The 16,612-nt window shown below is 44.4% G+C and overlaps 1 protein-coding gene across 15 annotated transcripts in view; it reads right to left on the reverse strand.

Annotated features, from left to right (window-relative positions):
* Window positions 1-16,612, reverse strand: part of ELAVL2 (ELAV like RNA binding protein 2) — a 168,521-nt gene that overhangs the window by 67,964 nt on the left and 83,945 nt on the right. The gene's annotated exons all lie outside the window — the stretch shown is intronic.

A 16,612-nucleotide genomic window follows, 5' to 3' on the forward strand; every position in this document is an offset into this window, starting at 1 on the left:
GTAATGCTGCTCCAGAACCACCTGGTGACTAGGGAAAATTGCTACCAAATGTGCGAACAGCCTGGTGGTTGTTAACTTCACACAATGTTGCACTGCTGGCCAAAACCCACTGCAAAATCTCTGCGACTGGGAATAAACAAATGGAAGTGGAAAAGGTTTGCATCTACAAAGCTTTATTTTCTCTGTCCTCTGATGCACAGAGTGAAATAGCACAACATTTTTCTGGAGAGCAAGTTTCATGACTTCAGAGAAGAGTTATTTATTGAAATCTTTTTTACCCTACTCTTCAGCCAAAGAGGCTCCCAGAGCAGCTTACAAAAGGCCAGCAGTAAGCCCCAGGCTTACAATCTAAAAGACATGACACACAAGGAAAAGAGGATAGGAAGGGAGGAGGAAAAAAGCACAATTTCTTAAAGTTACCATTCTTATAGCAACCTGCTGGGATCAAGACAGCTCAATGGAATGGCTACCAACAGTTAAAGGAGCCAAAGACAGCTGATGTCTCAGCAGAGCCTAGGGAATAGTCCTCCTTCTCTCCCTTTTTAGTATTTAACATGGGGATAGCACAGCATATCATACTGTTATCGCTCGGTAGTTAGCTGTCCAGCCAATACCCCTAGCTATAAACAGGTTCTCAACATCCAGCAGGAAAGAGAATACAGGATGACGCTACGCAAATAGGAGAAGGAGCAGCAAACTTAATTCTCAAAGACTGAGATTATGAAGGGCAGGGAGCAGGGTCTTAGTCTGCAAGCTAACGGTGTTCCTGAGTGTACCCCTTTACTTTCTCCTACACAAGTCAATACTTCTCATTTTAAAGGTGACTCTAAACCTGGAGTAGTTTTATGATTTTTAAAAGGTTTATATACCACTGTTCATAAACATTTTATCGTGCCATACAGTTTTAAAAGCCTTAAGAAAAACAAAACACATTTAGCAACAAATCAATCCTAAAGCTTAACACCAAATTATTCTCCAGCAAACAAAACAAAAAACAAAAGCAAACAACACTGATGATCCAAAATTGAAGACCTTAAAAACATAGGCAAAAGGGGGTGTGGGGAAGCACTAAACAAACCTCCTTCAGAAGAGAGCATTCCAGAGCTGTCACAAATAGATCAGCACTCTTTGAGTTCAGGGATCAGCAACGTATGAATCATAGAATCATGGAATAGTAGGGTTGGAAGGGGCCTACAAGGCCATCGAGGCCAACCCCCTGCTCAATGCAGGAATCCAAGTCAGAGCATCCCTGACAAATGGCTGTCCAGCCTCGTCTTGAAGGCCTCCAGTGTGGGAGAGCCCACCACCTCCCCAGGTAATTGGTTCCATTGTCATATTGCTCTTACAGTCCGGACGTTTTTCCTGATGTTCAGCCGGAATCTGGCTTCCTGTAACTTGTTATTCCGTGTCCTGCACTCTGGGATGATCAAGAAGAGATCCTGGCCTTCTTCTCTGTGACAACCTTTCAGTATGACCTCCACTGCTTTCCCCCGCCACCCAATTGTTTACATTTAAAAAACAATGGCGCATGGAGCAGCCATTACTTTTTTGATGCTTTTAGTGCTAGCGTAGTACCTTGGAAACAAGCTCGTTTTGACCCTTTTGGTGCTCTGCAGCCTCTCTTTAAGAATTTGCCACAGTTTGTTGTGATCCACACAATCAAAGGCTTTAGCGTAGTCAGTGAAGCAGAATAGACGTTTTTCTGGAATTCTCTTCCTTTCTCCATGATCCAGTGAAAGTTGGTGATTTGATCTCTAGTTCCTCTGCCTCTTTGAAACCCAGCTTGTACTTCTGGTAGTTCTCGGTTCGCATACTTCTGAAGCCTAGCTTGTAGGATTTTGAGCATCACCTTGCTGGCATGTGAAATGAGTGCAATTGTGCGGTAGTTTGAACACTCTTTGGCATTGCCCTTTTTTGGAATTGGAATGTAAACTGACCTTTTCCAGTCTTGTGGCCACTGTTGAGTGTTCCAAATGTGTTGGCATATTGAGTGCAGCACTTTAACAGCATCATCTTTTAGGATTTTCAATAGCTCAGCTGGAAGACTGTCATCTCTGCTAGCTTTGTTGTTAGTAATGCTTCCTAAGGCCCACTTGACTTCACTCTCTAGGATGTCCGGCACAAGTTCAGTGACTGCACTATCATGGCTATCAGGGACATTCAGATCTTTCCTGTATAGTTCTGCTGTTTATTCTTGCCACCTCTTCTTAATCTCATCTGCTTCTGTTAGGTCCTTGCCTTCTTTGTCCTTTATCATGCCCGCCTTTGCACAAAACGTTCCCTTGAGATCTCCGATTTTCTTGAAGAGATCTCTAGTCTTTCCCATTCTGTTGTTTTCCTCGATTTCTTTGCATTGTTCATTTAAGAAGGCCTTCTTGTCTCTCCGTGCTATTCTCTGGAACTCTGCATTCAGTTGGATATATCTTCCCCTTTCTCCCTTGCTTTTCGCTTCCCTTCTTTCCTCAGCTACTTGTAAAGCCTCATCAGACAGCCACTTGGCTTTCATGCATTTCTTTTCCTTTGAGATGGATTGAGTTGATTCTTGCCCACAGTAGTAAATATGATGGTCTACTGAATTAAATTCGCCCATGCCTGTCCATTTTAGTTCACTGATTCCCAACATGTCAATGTTCAATATTGCCATCTCATGTTTGACCACCTCCAGCTTACCTTAATTCATTGATCTTACATTCCAGGCTCCTAAACAATATTGTTCTTTACAGCATCGGATTTTCTTTTCACCACCAGACACATCCACAGCTGAGTGTCCTTTCGGCTTCAGCCCAGCCGCTTCACTCTTTCTGGCGCTACTTGGAAGTACCCTCTGCTCTTCCCCAGTAATATATTGGACACCTTCCGACCTGAGGAGCTCATCTTCTGGCGTCATCTCTTTTAGCCTTGTGATACATTCCATGGGGTTTTCTTGGCAGGAATACTGGAGTGGGTTGCCATTTCCTTCTCCAGTGGACCACATTTTGTCAGAACTCTCTGCCATGACCTGTCCATCTTGGGTGGCCCTGCACGGCATAGCTTATGGCTTCACTGAACTACGCAAGCCCCTTCGCCACAACAAGGCAGTGATCCATGAAGAGGAGGCAGTATGTTTGACAACTACAAAAGACCATTAATGTTTTGGGTGTTCTGTTTCCCTTCATTTAAAACGTGTTTCAATCTTTTAAAACAATATTACTGTGAATTGTCAACTGACATGAGTTTTACATGGAATACACTATACATAGGAATAAGTGTTCAACACATGTGTAGATTTATTTTTATGTACAAGGACTGCACACACAGCCTTCCTTCTACCCACTGCTTTTCTCCCGTTGTCCACATTCAAAGACATTTCCCCTCAAAATTTTTCAATAACACGCATCAGCCCAGCTGTTATGACCCTGTTAAAGGACCAGGAACCACCCACCAGGAGCAATGTCCAGGGTGTGCCAGTAGACCAGGAGGAATCTGGGTCTACCATGATAGTATCACCTGTGGAGGACAAGGACTCTGCCTCAGAGGTGGAGGCAGAGAAACCCCCAAGCCCTTGGGAGAGACAAAGCATGAAAAGACAGGAACTCAGAAGGCATCCTAGACTGAGCCAGAGACTTCCTTGTGAAAACAGGTCTACTCGCATGTAGGGGGCTTGATCACAAGGAGGATATTTTCAGCTGCTTCAGATTCACTAATATCTCACAGTTGAGGCTTGGATGTGGCTCTGACAGCCTCTGCATAAAAACAGTAGTGTAAGGCTGAAACCACATTGACCAGACCTTCCTGAATTCAGCTTCCCTTGCCTCAAGACTACTTCCTTGATAGATTCCTGGTGTGAGTACTCCTGGACTGAACTCTGACTCTCTTTCTGCCTGCTCCATGTCTGCTGTGTTGCCTTGGAACCTTGTTGATTTTGACTAGACTGATAAGAACTTGCCTTTTGCCTGATCCCTGTTTTTGCTGACCACCTTGGAACTCTTGGACTCTTGAACCTGCAACTGCCAGGCTCAGACTCAGGAAACATGACACCAGCTGTGGAGTAGGCCTGTTTGGGGGAAATGCTGGACAGAGGGAGCATTCCCCAGCCATGTTCCTCTTTTGCATTGTAAATCTTTATATGTGACTTAGGAGTAAAGTGCCATGAATATGTTGATCACACCCAACTCAATTGCTCTTTGTCACTGAACACCAGGGAAGCAGTTGAAACCCTTAAATGCTTCCTGGGTTTCATAACTGGCTGGATGAAAGTGAAGCTGAAGCTAAACCCAGACAAGATGGTGATGCAGAAAGCCTGACTCGGGGACTGGAATTCAACCTGTTCTGGAAGGGGAGGAGGAGGATTGATAATGATAATAAAATAGGCAGACCAGCATTTAATGGTGGCATAAACTCATAACATGAGTTTATGCCACCATATGAAGTCTGATTACTAGACTAAAGCTGAAGAGCCAAACAAAATTGATAAGTTAGAAAGAGAATGCATAACAAATCATTTTACTTGCAGAACTCAAGCCCCGAAGTTTACTGTATTTTTTTAAATTAAATCTGTGATAGTATTTACATAAATTTGAAGCTATGAACAAGTTGAGTTTCTGCCAAAAAAAAAGCTAGCTGAACTGGAACTTCATAGATATTCTATGGGAAAGCGAAAAAACAGGCAAAAACACCCTAGATATTTCCTACGTATTCTCATTATAATGCAACATGAATTAATTACAAAAATGTCTGGCAGAAATTAATTCCTGGCAGCATTTAAGAATATTTTGGAGAACTGGAAGACATTTACTAAATATCCTGATTTTAGTTATGAAAAACAAAAGAAGTTCCAAGCCAATTAGAAAAACTTTTCTAGCTAATAAAGTTTTAAAAAAATCAAACCAATTATTCCTTGAAGAGCTGTCAACATTTTCTTGATTGAAGGCGGATATTTTGATCCCTGATTAATATTAATGTGATTTGCCATCAATCATGAACTGTGTTTAGAAAGTTTTTAAGTTTAAAGTTGAGCCATGAATTCTCTTGCAGATTAGGTCGAGAAGTATTGGGATGAGCTAAGGATCTTGGACTCAATGGAGGTGTCCCATTTCATTTAAAAATCATTCCTGTCCCAAAGCACTCCACTGACTATAGACAGAGGGACCAGGAAAGACCAAGTCCAAAAGACATGCAAGAAAAGACATGCTAAAAGAACTGTTTGAAACAGTGATGAAAGTGATATAAAATTCAACATATATATAAGCAAACTGTCAAGGAAGTTTAACACAGTGACATTTGACTTCAAAAGAAGAAACTTGTCAAAATGAAGGGATTGGTACAAAAGAAGTTGAAATGGGGAGGCAAGAAGGTCAAATCTCTCCAGAACACTTGAAGGTAATTCAAAACCACAATAATATAAACTCAGCTAGAATGCATACCACAGATCAGAAAATACTAAGACCAAGAAGACACCAGTGTGATTAACGTACAGAGTAAAGGAAGCAGTTAGACAACAAAGCTTCATTCAGAAAATGGAAGTCTTCCCAGAGGAAAACTAGAAGGAACACAAAGGCTGGCAAAAGAAAAACAAGCACACAATAAGTGATGGAATTACAGGAAAAATAACAACACATTACTAAACAGACTAAGGCCAACAACAACAACATCAATGTATCACTAAGCACCTTAAGGCCAACAGTTAAAAAAATCAGAAGAGAATTGGCTAGGGAGCTGGTTGGACAGATAACAATAGAATTAAAAGGTGTGGTATAGGACAAATGCCCTGACTATTGCCTAGCAAGCATGGGCAATGGTCAGGAATGCTGGGAGTTTAAGTCCAAAACATCTGTAGCTCTATGTTCTACCTGCCTCTGCTCTACATCAGGGGAGTCATGCACCAGGGTGCCTGCTCCAAAGCACAAGCAATATACCACGACAAAGATGATGGAATCCTAGGTTCCAAGCCAGAGGACTACCACTGGGAGTTAAAGTCCAAAGCATTTGGAGATACTTTTTTCTGTCCACCCCTACTATAGGAGGACAAAAAGACTACAGAAAAGTTGAACGAATTCTTTGCACCTGTCTTCACAGCTGAAGATGTAGGGCAGATATCCATGCCTGAACTGACATTTTCAGGAAGGGAGTCTGAAGAACTGAGGCAAATAACAGTGCAAGAGATGAGGTTCTAGGCCTTATTGGCAAATTAAAAACTAACAAATCACCAGGTCAAGATGGCACCCGTCCAGGGTTAAAGAACTCAAATGTGGAATTCCTGATCTTGTAAAAAAAGTATGCAACTCCTCTCTAAAATCAGCTACTGTATCTGAGGGCTGGAAAACAGTCAATGTCACACCAGTGTTTTAAAAGGGATCCTAGACACATATTGACCAGCTTAGTGGGGAGCAGGCTCAAGGTAAAGTTAATTAAGGGCCAGACTCTATCCCTTATCACAATGAACATTTATCTAGTTTACCCCAGCTTGCTTCATAAAAGTATGAGAACTTGTTATGTGAGCAGTTTATTTCATGCCTTATGTGCTTGAATCATAGAAAAATACAGGAAATCTCAGTGCCATAGGAACTCATCCAAATTTCATGGAATGACAACATGCAAGCAGACTTTTACAATGCATGTTAATGAATGAATGTGCCTGTGCAGTCAGTTCAAATCTTGATAAGAGCCATCATTAGAATCAACCTTCATCAGTCATTACACTGGGCACAGAGTATGAACATTACATAGAAGGTATAGAGAACAGGATTATAGCACTGCAGGAGCTAGGACTTCTTTCCAGCACTTCCGCCCACAAATCATTTCAGCAAGTATATACTGAAGACTGCAGTTACAATATGGGTAATGATGTCTTGTCCTTATCCAAATATGGCTATTTCTCCTAATTGTAACTATGTTCAAATAGTTAAATAGAGAAATGCAAAGGAACAATTTATGGTTGTCAAATAATTTACCCTATTTGGATAAATTATTTGGGAACTGGTGTGATATAGTGATTAGCATGTTGGACTGGGACCTGGGAGATCTGGGTTCTAGTCCAACATTCTAGTCTAGATCATTTGGCCATGAAACTCACCAGGTGACTCTCGCTGACTCTCAGCCTAACAGGGATGTTATGAGGATAAAATGGAGAGGAGAACCACCATGCAGGCCACTTTGGGTTTCTTGCATGAGAAAATAAGGTGGGATATAAATGTAATACTAAATAAATAAATAGCCAGCCCTGTGAAACGAGTGTCAGGTCTTAGAACTGCAATATCTAAAGTTAAGCCCTGCCTTTGCCTCACTGTATTGTCTTGGGCAAGTCACAGAAGTTATGCCTATTGAGTTTAAGAAGACTACCTCCCAAGTACATACTGACAGGGATCTAAGGCTGAAACCCTATCTGTTTAAAAATAAAACACACAGGAGTAACAGACCAATATCAAAGGGCTGTTGTGGGAGCAAACAGACCGTACTGTGCAAAACTGAAAAAGTACACTAAAAACTACTTGCAGTTGTAAAGCCTGAAGCAAGGTAAGATCATGATTATCCCCAGATAAATCTTCACTTACTACCATTATACACTAAACCATTTTGAACCAGATAGGACACGGATTGTTCCGTGACTGGATAGATGTAATAAAAGGGCTTGTTATTATGAGACACTGAAAAACCTCCTTTCTAGGAATTAATTCAGGTATAAAATTAACCCAGGAAATAAGTGAGGGGGAAAAGGTTTGTGGATTAGTGCTGGGGTGATTCTTAACTACTTAAAAGATTCAGGTCACAGGCCCATAGAACACAAATCTGCATAAGCTAATTTATATGTATATATGCAAATTCAGAATTACACCCCCTTCCTCAGGGTGGCAACAAGTCCCCACTTCAGTTACAGATTGAAAGAGGTCACGGTCATCAGTTCCAAGCTTTTACTTAACAGTCCAAATAGCTTTTCCAAGAGAGGCGTTCTAGGCAGCAAAGGTAGGCTCTAGATTATGAAGGGAGCATCTTTACGAATAGTAGGGGAAGAAACCCCCTCTGCCCCTTCCACACATAACATAAAAATAGCTGTGCTGAATCAGACCAAGACTTATGTCATCCAGTATTCTGTTCCCACAGTAGCCAATCACATGCCTGTGGGATGCACACAAGCAGGACATGAGTGCAATTAAAAAAAAGCAAGAGTCCAAGTGTACTCATCCTGGAAGTAGTATGTAATATATTCTAGGCTGGGCTGGGCGGAGCAGAAAACCTCCCTTTGGGGATCACAAAAGCAACTTTAGTAGAAAAAATGAACCCACTCAAAGAAGCTTCAGGGGGACACAGGCAGTGGCGGGCCTGGCAGAAACCAAACCCTCCACACCTTGGATGCTTCTCCTGGTGAAATCAGATGCTTCTCCTGGTGGCATACCCACCCCCCTCACACAGATCACAATGTCATGTGTCCAACTGAAACATTTTGGTTTAACAATCACCGCTGATTTTGTCAAAACACCATTTTCTAAAAGAACATTAAAATATCTTTCCTGAGCCACACATTAAGTAGCTGGTTCTTATGGCACTTAGCAATTTCGACGACCAGAAATTATTTATTTATTACATTTCTACACCGCCCAACAGCCGAAGCTTTCTGGGCAGTTCACGTTGTGATGATGATGATGATGATACTGGCTGCAGTCCTATAGCCACTTGCCTGGAAGTAAGCCCCAATAAACTCAATGAGACTTACTTATGTATAGATATGTGTGGGATTGTATACGAACATGAGCCCGGCTGGATCAGACCAAAGGCCCATATAATCCAGCATTCGATTCCCACAGTGGCCAACCAGATGCCTATGGAAAAACCACTAGCAGAACATGAGTGCAGTAGCACTTTCCTGCTCACGATGCATGAATTGCAAAGAGAAAGAAAACATAATATGGAACTGTTCTCCAATTCTTTTACTCCTCTAGGATGGGGCTTCAATTTAACTAAGTACTGCAATTTTCTTAAGCACTTCTCAAAACTCCAAACCCTTTTTCCTGCCACCCCCTTAAAATGTACTTTTCACTCACAAACTGGGGGTGTTCAGACGATCAGGAGATGAAATAATGCAGCATCGGTTGTTTCTTCTACCCACACGCGTGCCAGTCACGTGACCAAGATTACTTTAATTACCCGTGCCACAGGTTGTTCCTTGGAGGGGCCTCCCCACTGCCCACCTGGTGAGCCCAGAGGCGGGAGGGGGGGAGGAATGAGATGTTACGTCAACGTTGACAGCAGCTTCTCTCTCTGCCAACACCACCACTAGCACTCACATGAATCCAGGCAACCTCCCTCCGGGCTTCCCAGTCCCCTCCCCCACTGCTCTGGGCAGCATGTCCTCTTGCACTGATCTCTTTTCACTCTCACAGCCGCTGTACAACTGCTCGGTGTCAGAATGAAGCACCCAGGCTTTCCACAAAAGATCTCAGGCTCCAGCCTTGGCTGATTGCTACTGCCTACATCCCAGGTGGAAGGTAGCAACTGATGAGACATATTGTGTAAAAGCATCTGATTGGTTAGACAGTTAGGGGAGAAGGCACCTGAGGATGAGAGAATAGTGACCTATCGTAAGGCACGGGTGGGCAACATCGGGTCCTCTAGATGTTTTGGCCTACAACTACCATGATGCCTCACCACTGGCCACGTTAGCTAGGGCTGATGAGAGAAGAATTGAAGAAGATAAAGGGCCTCAAGTTGCCCACCCTTGCCGTAAGGCATCCTGGCTAATTTGTGGTGGAAGGGAGACTTTAACCAGGGATTTCCCATCTCACAATTTGCTATTATGCTATAGCAACTAGAACTACAACAACACATTAAGACTGTGCCTCCTGCACAGGCCAAGAGGTAGTAGTCAGCAAGATAGCTCAATGGCTGAGTCCAGGAGGCAGTGAGGAGCTTACTAGCTACATCACTGCTATTTTCACTTTATGAGGAGGACATAACAGGATGATTTATTATTTTGCACTGGCATCTGATAGAAATAAGACAGGTTGCTACCTGTAACTGTAGTTCTTCAAGTGGCCATCTGTGCATTCACACATATAGGCTATGTGCCTACACAGAGCCTTGATTCGGGAAACTTCTATAGCTGAGTTTTGGCAGGAACCTGTTCCCCACTGTCCCAGTGCACATGTCCCTAGCGGTTTCCTACATATTCCCTTGGTCCCTTGAGAGCAATGTTGTAGCCTCAGAACCAAGAATACCTTCAGTACGCAACATCCAACTCAAGTAGGACACTGAAGAGGGGATGGCAGGTTGGTTGTGTGAATACACAGATGACCGCTCGAAAAACTACAGTTATAGGTAGCAACCTGCCATTCTTCTTCATGGTCTCTGTGCATCACATAAATGGGCGAGCAGAAAGCTAACTTAGAAGGTGGTGAGTCGGTGTCCCATTACAACACAGAGGAAAGGGCAGCACAACCAAAGCACAGTCAGCTCTAGCTTGAACATCCAGTCTATAGTGATGAACGAAGGTGGATGGTGTCGACCAGGTTGTTGCACAGCACAGTTCAGGGATGGCAATCCCGCTGTCGAATGCAACCGACGTCGATAGCGCACAAGTAGAATGAGCTCGGACTGGGGAAGACAATTCAAGCCCAGCCAGCTCATACATCAGCTTGATGGTCCTGAGAATGTGATACACTGAGTCGAAAGCAGTTGACCTTTACAGTGGCCACCACAGCAAACAAACAGGCAAGGCTGATCGGTCCTCGATTTGTAATAGGCCAAAGCATGTCGAACACTGAGCATGTGCATGGTCGACTCCAAAGGTGCTGACAGATAGGCAAAGAATGCAGGCAACATAATGTCCTGGTTTAAATGAAGATCTGACACTACTTTAGGCAAAAAAGAGGGGTTGGGCCTGAGGACCACTATATCTCAGTGAAAGATAAGGTAGGGCTGGTCTACTCTAAGTACACAAAGTTCACTGGCATGGCATGCAGAAGTAACGGCCACCAAAAATGCCACTTCCCAGGAAAGGAGGCACAAGTCGCCAGTGGTTCAAACGGTTCGGATGAGAGTGCCCTTCGCACCACAGAAAGGCTGCAGCTCGGTTCCACAGAGCGAACTGGTGGTGCCAGATTCCTGACCCCCTTGAGGAATCTCTTCGCTGACGGATGCAAAAAAAACCCCACAAGAGGATGAAATGCAGAGATAGCAGAGAGATAAACTCTTAGAGATGACAGTTTGATTCCTTTCTCGAAGAGGGAGAGGAGAAACTGGAGAACTTGGTTAAAGGAGCACCAAGCTGGGTAAAACCCCTCAGCTCAGACAAACCAAGGGAAAGCAGTCCATTTCTTTGCATAAGAATGCTGGGTAGATGGCTTATGAGCAGCTTCGAGGATTCTGTGAACTGATATTGGAACCAGTTCAGTCTCTGTCACCTGATCTTCCATGCTGTAAGGCGTAGACTCGTAGAGTCAGTAAGTCAGGGTGCCGGATTCGACTGTTCTCCCTGGTAAGCAGGGACGAATGTGATGAGAGATGATAGTATTTACCTTGTGCTATCCTGAGCAGCAGGGCAAACCAAGTCTGACAGGGCCACCACAGAGTTACAAAGACACACCCGTTACCATCTGTCGCAATTTTTGCCAGGACATTCATAATCAGTGGAAATGGTGGGAAGAGGTAAAACACTGCCCCTGTCCACTGTGAAAGGAAGACATCGCCCATAGTTCCCGTGCCGTGGCCTGCTCAACTGCAAAACTTTGGGCAAATGGTATTGTCCTTCATGGCAAACAGGTCTACCTCCAGCATACCCCAGTGCCGAAATAACGACCTCGGGACCAACATGTCCATCTCCCACTTGTGGGAAGTAAGTTTGATCCAACTGAGTTGGTCAGCCAAAATGTTTTCAGTTCCAGTGACATGAATCACGACAACTCTGATCAGACAGGGCATTCACCAGCAAGAGATTTCAAGTGTCAGGGCGAGGAGTGGAAGCAACCTGATACCACCCTGCTTGTTAACGAACACAACAAGGTTTAGGTTGTGTTGTCTAAAACGACCTGGACTAGCCTACCCACCAAGTCCAACTCAAAATGCTCGAAGAGCTTTGTACACTGCTCAGAGCTCCAGGATGTTGACATGCTGCCTGGCTTCCTCAACCAACCAGTGCCCATGGAACATGAGACTCCAACAGTGGGCTCCCCATCCCAAGAGTGACGCATCTGTAGTGACTACTCTGGCCGGAGAGGGTTGGAGGAATGGAATCCCTCAATTGAGGTTGGTCAGTATTGTGCCCCACTAACTAGAAGTCCTGATATCTGGTGGAATCTGTAGCGTGGTTTAGTGAACATCCCACTCAGTATCAAAGTTGGGTATGAGCCAATTCTGTAGTGGTCTCATATGTAACCAGAAGTAATGGAAGACATATGTCATTGCTGCCACAAGGCTCAACAAGCTCTGAAGTTTGAATGTCGTCATGTACTTGCGGAGAGAGAGTTCCACTGCCAAAGAAACCAGCACCTCCATGTGATTGGGGGGTAGAAATGCTCGACCTGAACTGGAGTCCAGTAATGCCCAAATAAATGGAAGTCTTTCAGTGGGCTGCAGATTAGACTTCTCCTCGTTGATGCAAAGTCCCAGGAACTGGAGGACCAGGCATTGCAAGTTAGCTCTATCAACTGAAGGAGATGCCACCCACCAAGAGCCAGTTGTCTATGTATATACGTCAACACCTTGCAGCCACAGGTGGGAGCAGACCACTGCCATGGATTGGTGAATACCCTTGAAGCAGTGGCGAGTCCGAAGGTTAGTGCTCTGAACCAGTAGGCATCGGTACCGATGGCAAAGCGCAGGTAACTCTGATGTAATTCCTCTATGGCAACGTGAAAATACACATCTTTGAGGTGGATAGAAGCAAACCAATCTCCTCAGGAGATGAGAGGTAGCACAGATAACAGGGAGATGATGAGGAATTTCCTGGGTGGTATGTACAAGTTCAGCTCTCGGAGGTTCAAGATCAGCCAGAGCCATCCGTCCTTCTTTGGTACTGTGAAGTATCTCGAGTAGAAACCGTCACTAACATGGGAGTGTTGGGCAGGCACAATGGCTTCTTTCTTGAGAAGCATCGTGATTTCTTGGTGAGGAAAGGGTGATGGAGCCACTACTTGTACGGTACCGAGAGGGAGGGAGGGTATCACATTCAATACTGTAACCCCTCCATACGATGGAAAGCACCCAGGAGTCCATGGCGATGTTGGTCCAGGTGGAGAGGAATTGGGACATAATAGTGCCGAAGAGAAAGAGGGAGACAGTCAAAGATGCTGTCTATTTCCTCTGCTACCCTTTTGGTGGAAGGAACAGTATTTCAATGTTGAATATGGCTTCTTCGGCTGGATGGGCTAGTGTCATGGGGGGCGTTTGTGGCTGGAAGCCGGTACTAGACTGTTGATGGTCAAAACCAGTGGCATTGTCTTGGAGCTAGAGGCTGCAGTTGAAAACCCATTTTGCATGCCATGGTTCTAGTTTTTTGAACTGAGTCCAACACTTCATCTTTTTTGGCATTGAATAAATACTGGCTGTCAAAGGGGAGGTCCTCTATTCGGGAGCTTCCTGAGAGTGCCTCGCTCATCTAAGCCACATGTGTCACCAGAGTGCAATGGAGCTAACAAGGAGTTTAGCATCACATTCTACCTGGTGTGTCAAGATGTGTTTCTGTTGCCTGGAAAGCCGCATTGCCTCGTTCTGGAGCGCGTGGGCTACGCCTTTTTTGTCCTCAGGGAAATGCTCAAATACCTCCCCTACCTTGTCCCAAAGGAACTACTGATAACCAGATATAGCGGCTTGGTAGTTGAAAACTTTAAGGCCACGTGCAGCAGATGAATACATTCTCCTTCCCGGGAAGTCAAATCGCCAGCCTTCCTTATCCAATGGTGAAGAGTGAGCCCTGCGGGACTTCCTTGGGCTACTCTGACCACAATCAAATTTGGGGAAGGGTGGTTAAATAGGTATTCAGCATCCACCTCCTGCACCTGTACATTCCCTCCAGTCACTTGGACATGGGAGGCATGGTGAAGGAGGCCTTCTACAATTGATCATAACCCGCAGGGTGGGTAAAAGTGGGATCGCTACCAATCTGGTTGCAACTATGTTGATGGCATCAAAAACTGGGTCTTGTACCGTAGGGGGAGCTTGTTGGGTAGCGAGTCCCAATGATTGAGCTATTGTCATGATTTTGTCTGAGAATTGTCCAAGATTCTCCGAAGGTGAAATCTCGTCTTGAGACCTGTCAAGAGCTCCTCGGAGGCCTCTCTCAGTCTAATCCAGTAGCCAAGTCCAGACACAGACAAAGGAATTCCTTTCAAAGCTTTATTCTTCTTTTACAACTTAGCAACTATACTGATTGCAACTAGATCTGAGCAGCACAGTACCTATGCCCTACATTGGAACAGTTGGTCCCCGTTTGAAAGGGAATCACTGGCAGACCCCTGAACTTAAGGACTAGGGAGAGTCCCTCCCCTTTTCCCTTGGAGCCTCTGGGCGCAGCCGTTGTTTGTGCGCCAACCTGGCATTACGCCTCCTTTCCGTGCCCTCCATCTGGCGCCGCTCTCTGCGTCTGCGTCGCGCATCTACTAAGTCTGCTATCTCTGCTCGGTCACTCCCTGGACTGCTTTCAAGTCTAGGAATGCTGGTGGGAGGAACCTCTGCCAGCTGTGGCCCTGGGAAAGCGGAGCGCGTTCCTCTCCCAGGAGCGACTGCTGTTCCTCAGAATCAGAACTACTCTGGGATTCTATGGGCTCAGTGTCCACCCTGACAAGACCCAACAGCAATGTCAGGAGATGATAAGGAGGGCTGTTAGGATGATAGAGATGTGGAATCAGACTCATAGCCCTCTGTGCCTGATAGTGGCGACCTTTCTGAAGGTAGCGGTAAGACAGTCTGCTCAGTAACCTGGTCCTGTGGACACTGCAGCGGCCAAGGGTGGGAGCAGTTCATGCTGCCTGCACAGCAGGTGAGGTGGAGGCGTTTGAGGAGTCACCGAGCTGCACAGCTATCTGGTAACTGCAGAAGGGGCAAGAAACGTCTCCTGGGGTTCAGGATGCCTCAAAACTGTAGGTGTTGGTTGAGATCGATATCGAGGGGGTGCCCAATCCGAAGGTCCCTCTTGTGGGAAGTACTGATGCTGGCTGTAAGGATCATCTCTTTGATAATCCCAGTCTTTTGGCCTTCTATGCGGGATGTCCCACTCTAAAAAGGGGGTAGAGTACAGGCAGCATGTGATTCCCTTGTTTCAGCAGCTTCACTGGCTACCAGTCTGTTTCCAGGCTGAAAACAGGGTGCTGGTTATGACCTATAAAGCCCTATATGGCTTGAGACGAGACTACCTTCTCCCATACAAGCCTGCCTTGTTCTTAAGATGGACAAGGGCCTGGAGGCCCTTAATTCGAGACTGCCGCTATCAGAGGGGCGTTTGGTGGTGATGCGATAAAGAACCTTTTTGGCAGCCACTCCTCAGGCTGTGGAACTCCCTCCTATGGGAGGCTAGGTTCATTCCCTCTATGCTATCCTTCCAACAGCAGGCAAAGACGGGTTCATTCAAAAAGGCCTTTGGCCTGTAAGTGGATCTGTGTACTGTTTTTATTCTGCAATTGTTATGCTTTTATTGTATTTTAATATGTTTTATTGTTTTAATCTATTTTAAATTGTTTTGTAAGCCACCTTGAGTGCCATTTTTTGGTAGGAAGCAGGATATAAATCAAATAAATACATAAAATAAATAAAAGCTCAGTAGAGTTGCCAAGATCCAAGTGTCAATATGGCAGCCAAGTTTTGAACTGGGTAATGAATGGAAACAAAGAGGGGACAAGATGAAATGCAATACTAAGATGCTGCCAAGAGGATAATGCAAATGCAGAACCTTAAAACCATGTCAAGAAGGACATACTCGCTCTGGGTAGCCTAACACAGGGTTTGTAAAAATGGTAAAAAACCAAGATGCATAGAGGCTTTGCAGCAATGGGTGACCCACAAACAAATCACAACCCAGACCTGGATTCAATGCTTTGAACTATGAGATTGAGAGATCTCATTTGAGATTGAGATCTGTGAATTTCTGTCTTCACATTGTGCTGTTCACATGAATACTCTATTCCTATGAGCAGAAAACAGTTACAAGGTTACATGCGGCTTACTGAACAGCAACAAATCCTTCTCCTGCCATGTGCATATGGAAACAGTTTGAATACTCGGTATTCTTAAATTCCATTTCATTATACAAGTTTTATTTAAGAAATTTATTTAAAAAATTATTTTAATATACTTTTTTTTCTTAAATAAAATTATTTCCCACTCTATTATTTCCCACTCTACAGCTTTGTCATCTGCACTTCGTTACAAATGAGGAAGGGATATGCTACAGCAAATTTTGAAGTTCTCTAAGGCTGCAATCCTATGCCCACTAACTTGGGAGTAAGGTCCACTGAACTCAATGTGATATACTTCTAAGTGGCCATGTATAGGATTGCAGTGTAAGAATACCTGTTTTGATCTTTTTTGTCAGCAAATTTAATGTGGATTTCAAGACAATACTGACAGAGATAGAGGACAACCTCACATTTGTATATTTTTCATTCACCCGCAGTTACAAGTAGGCAGTTTTAGAATCTGTTGAGATTTCATT

Source organism: Heloderma suspectum, chromosome 2 (genome assembly GCF_057233095.1).
Source record: "Heloderma suspectum isolate Gila_16-S chromosome 2, 16-S_ref, whole genome shotgun sequence".
In the NCBI taxonomy this organism is placed as follows: domain Eukaryota; kingdom Metazoa; phylum Chordata; class Lepidosauria; order Squamata; family Helodermatidae; genus Heloderma; species Heloderma suspectum.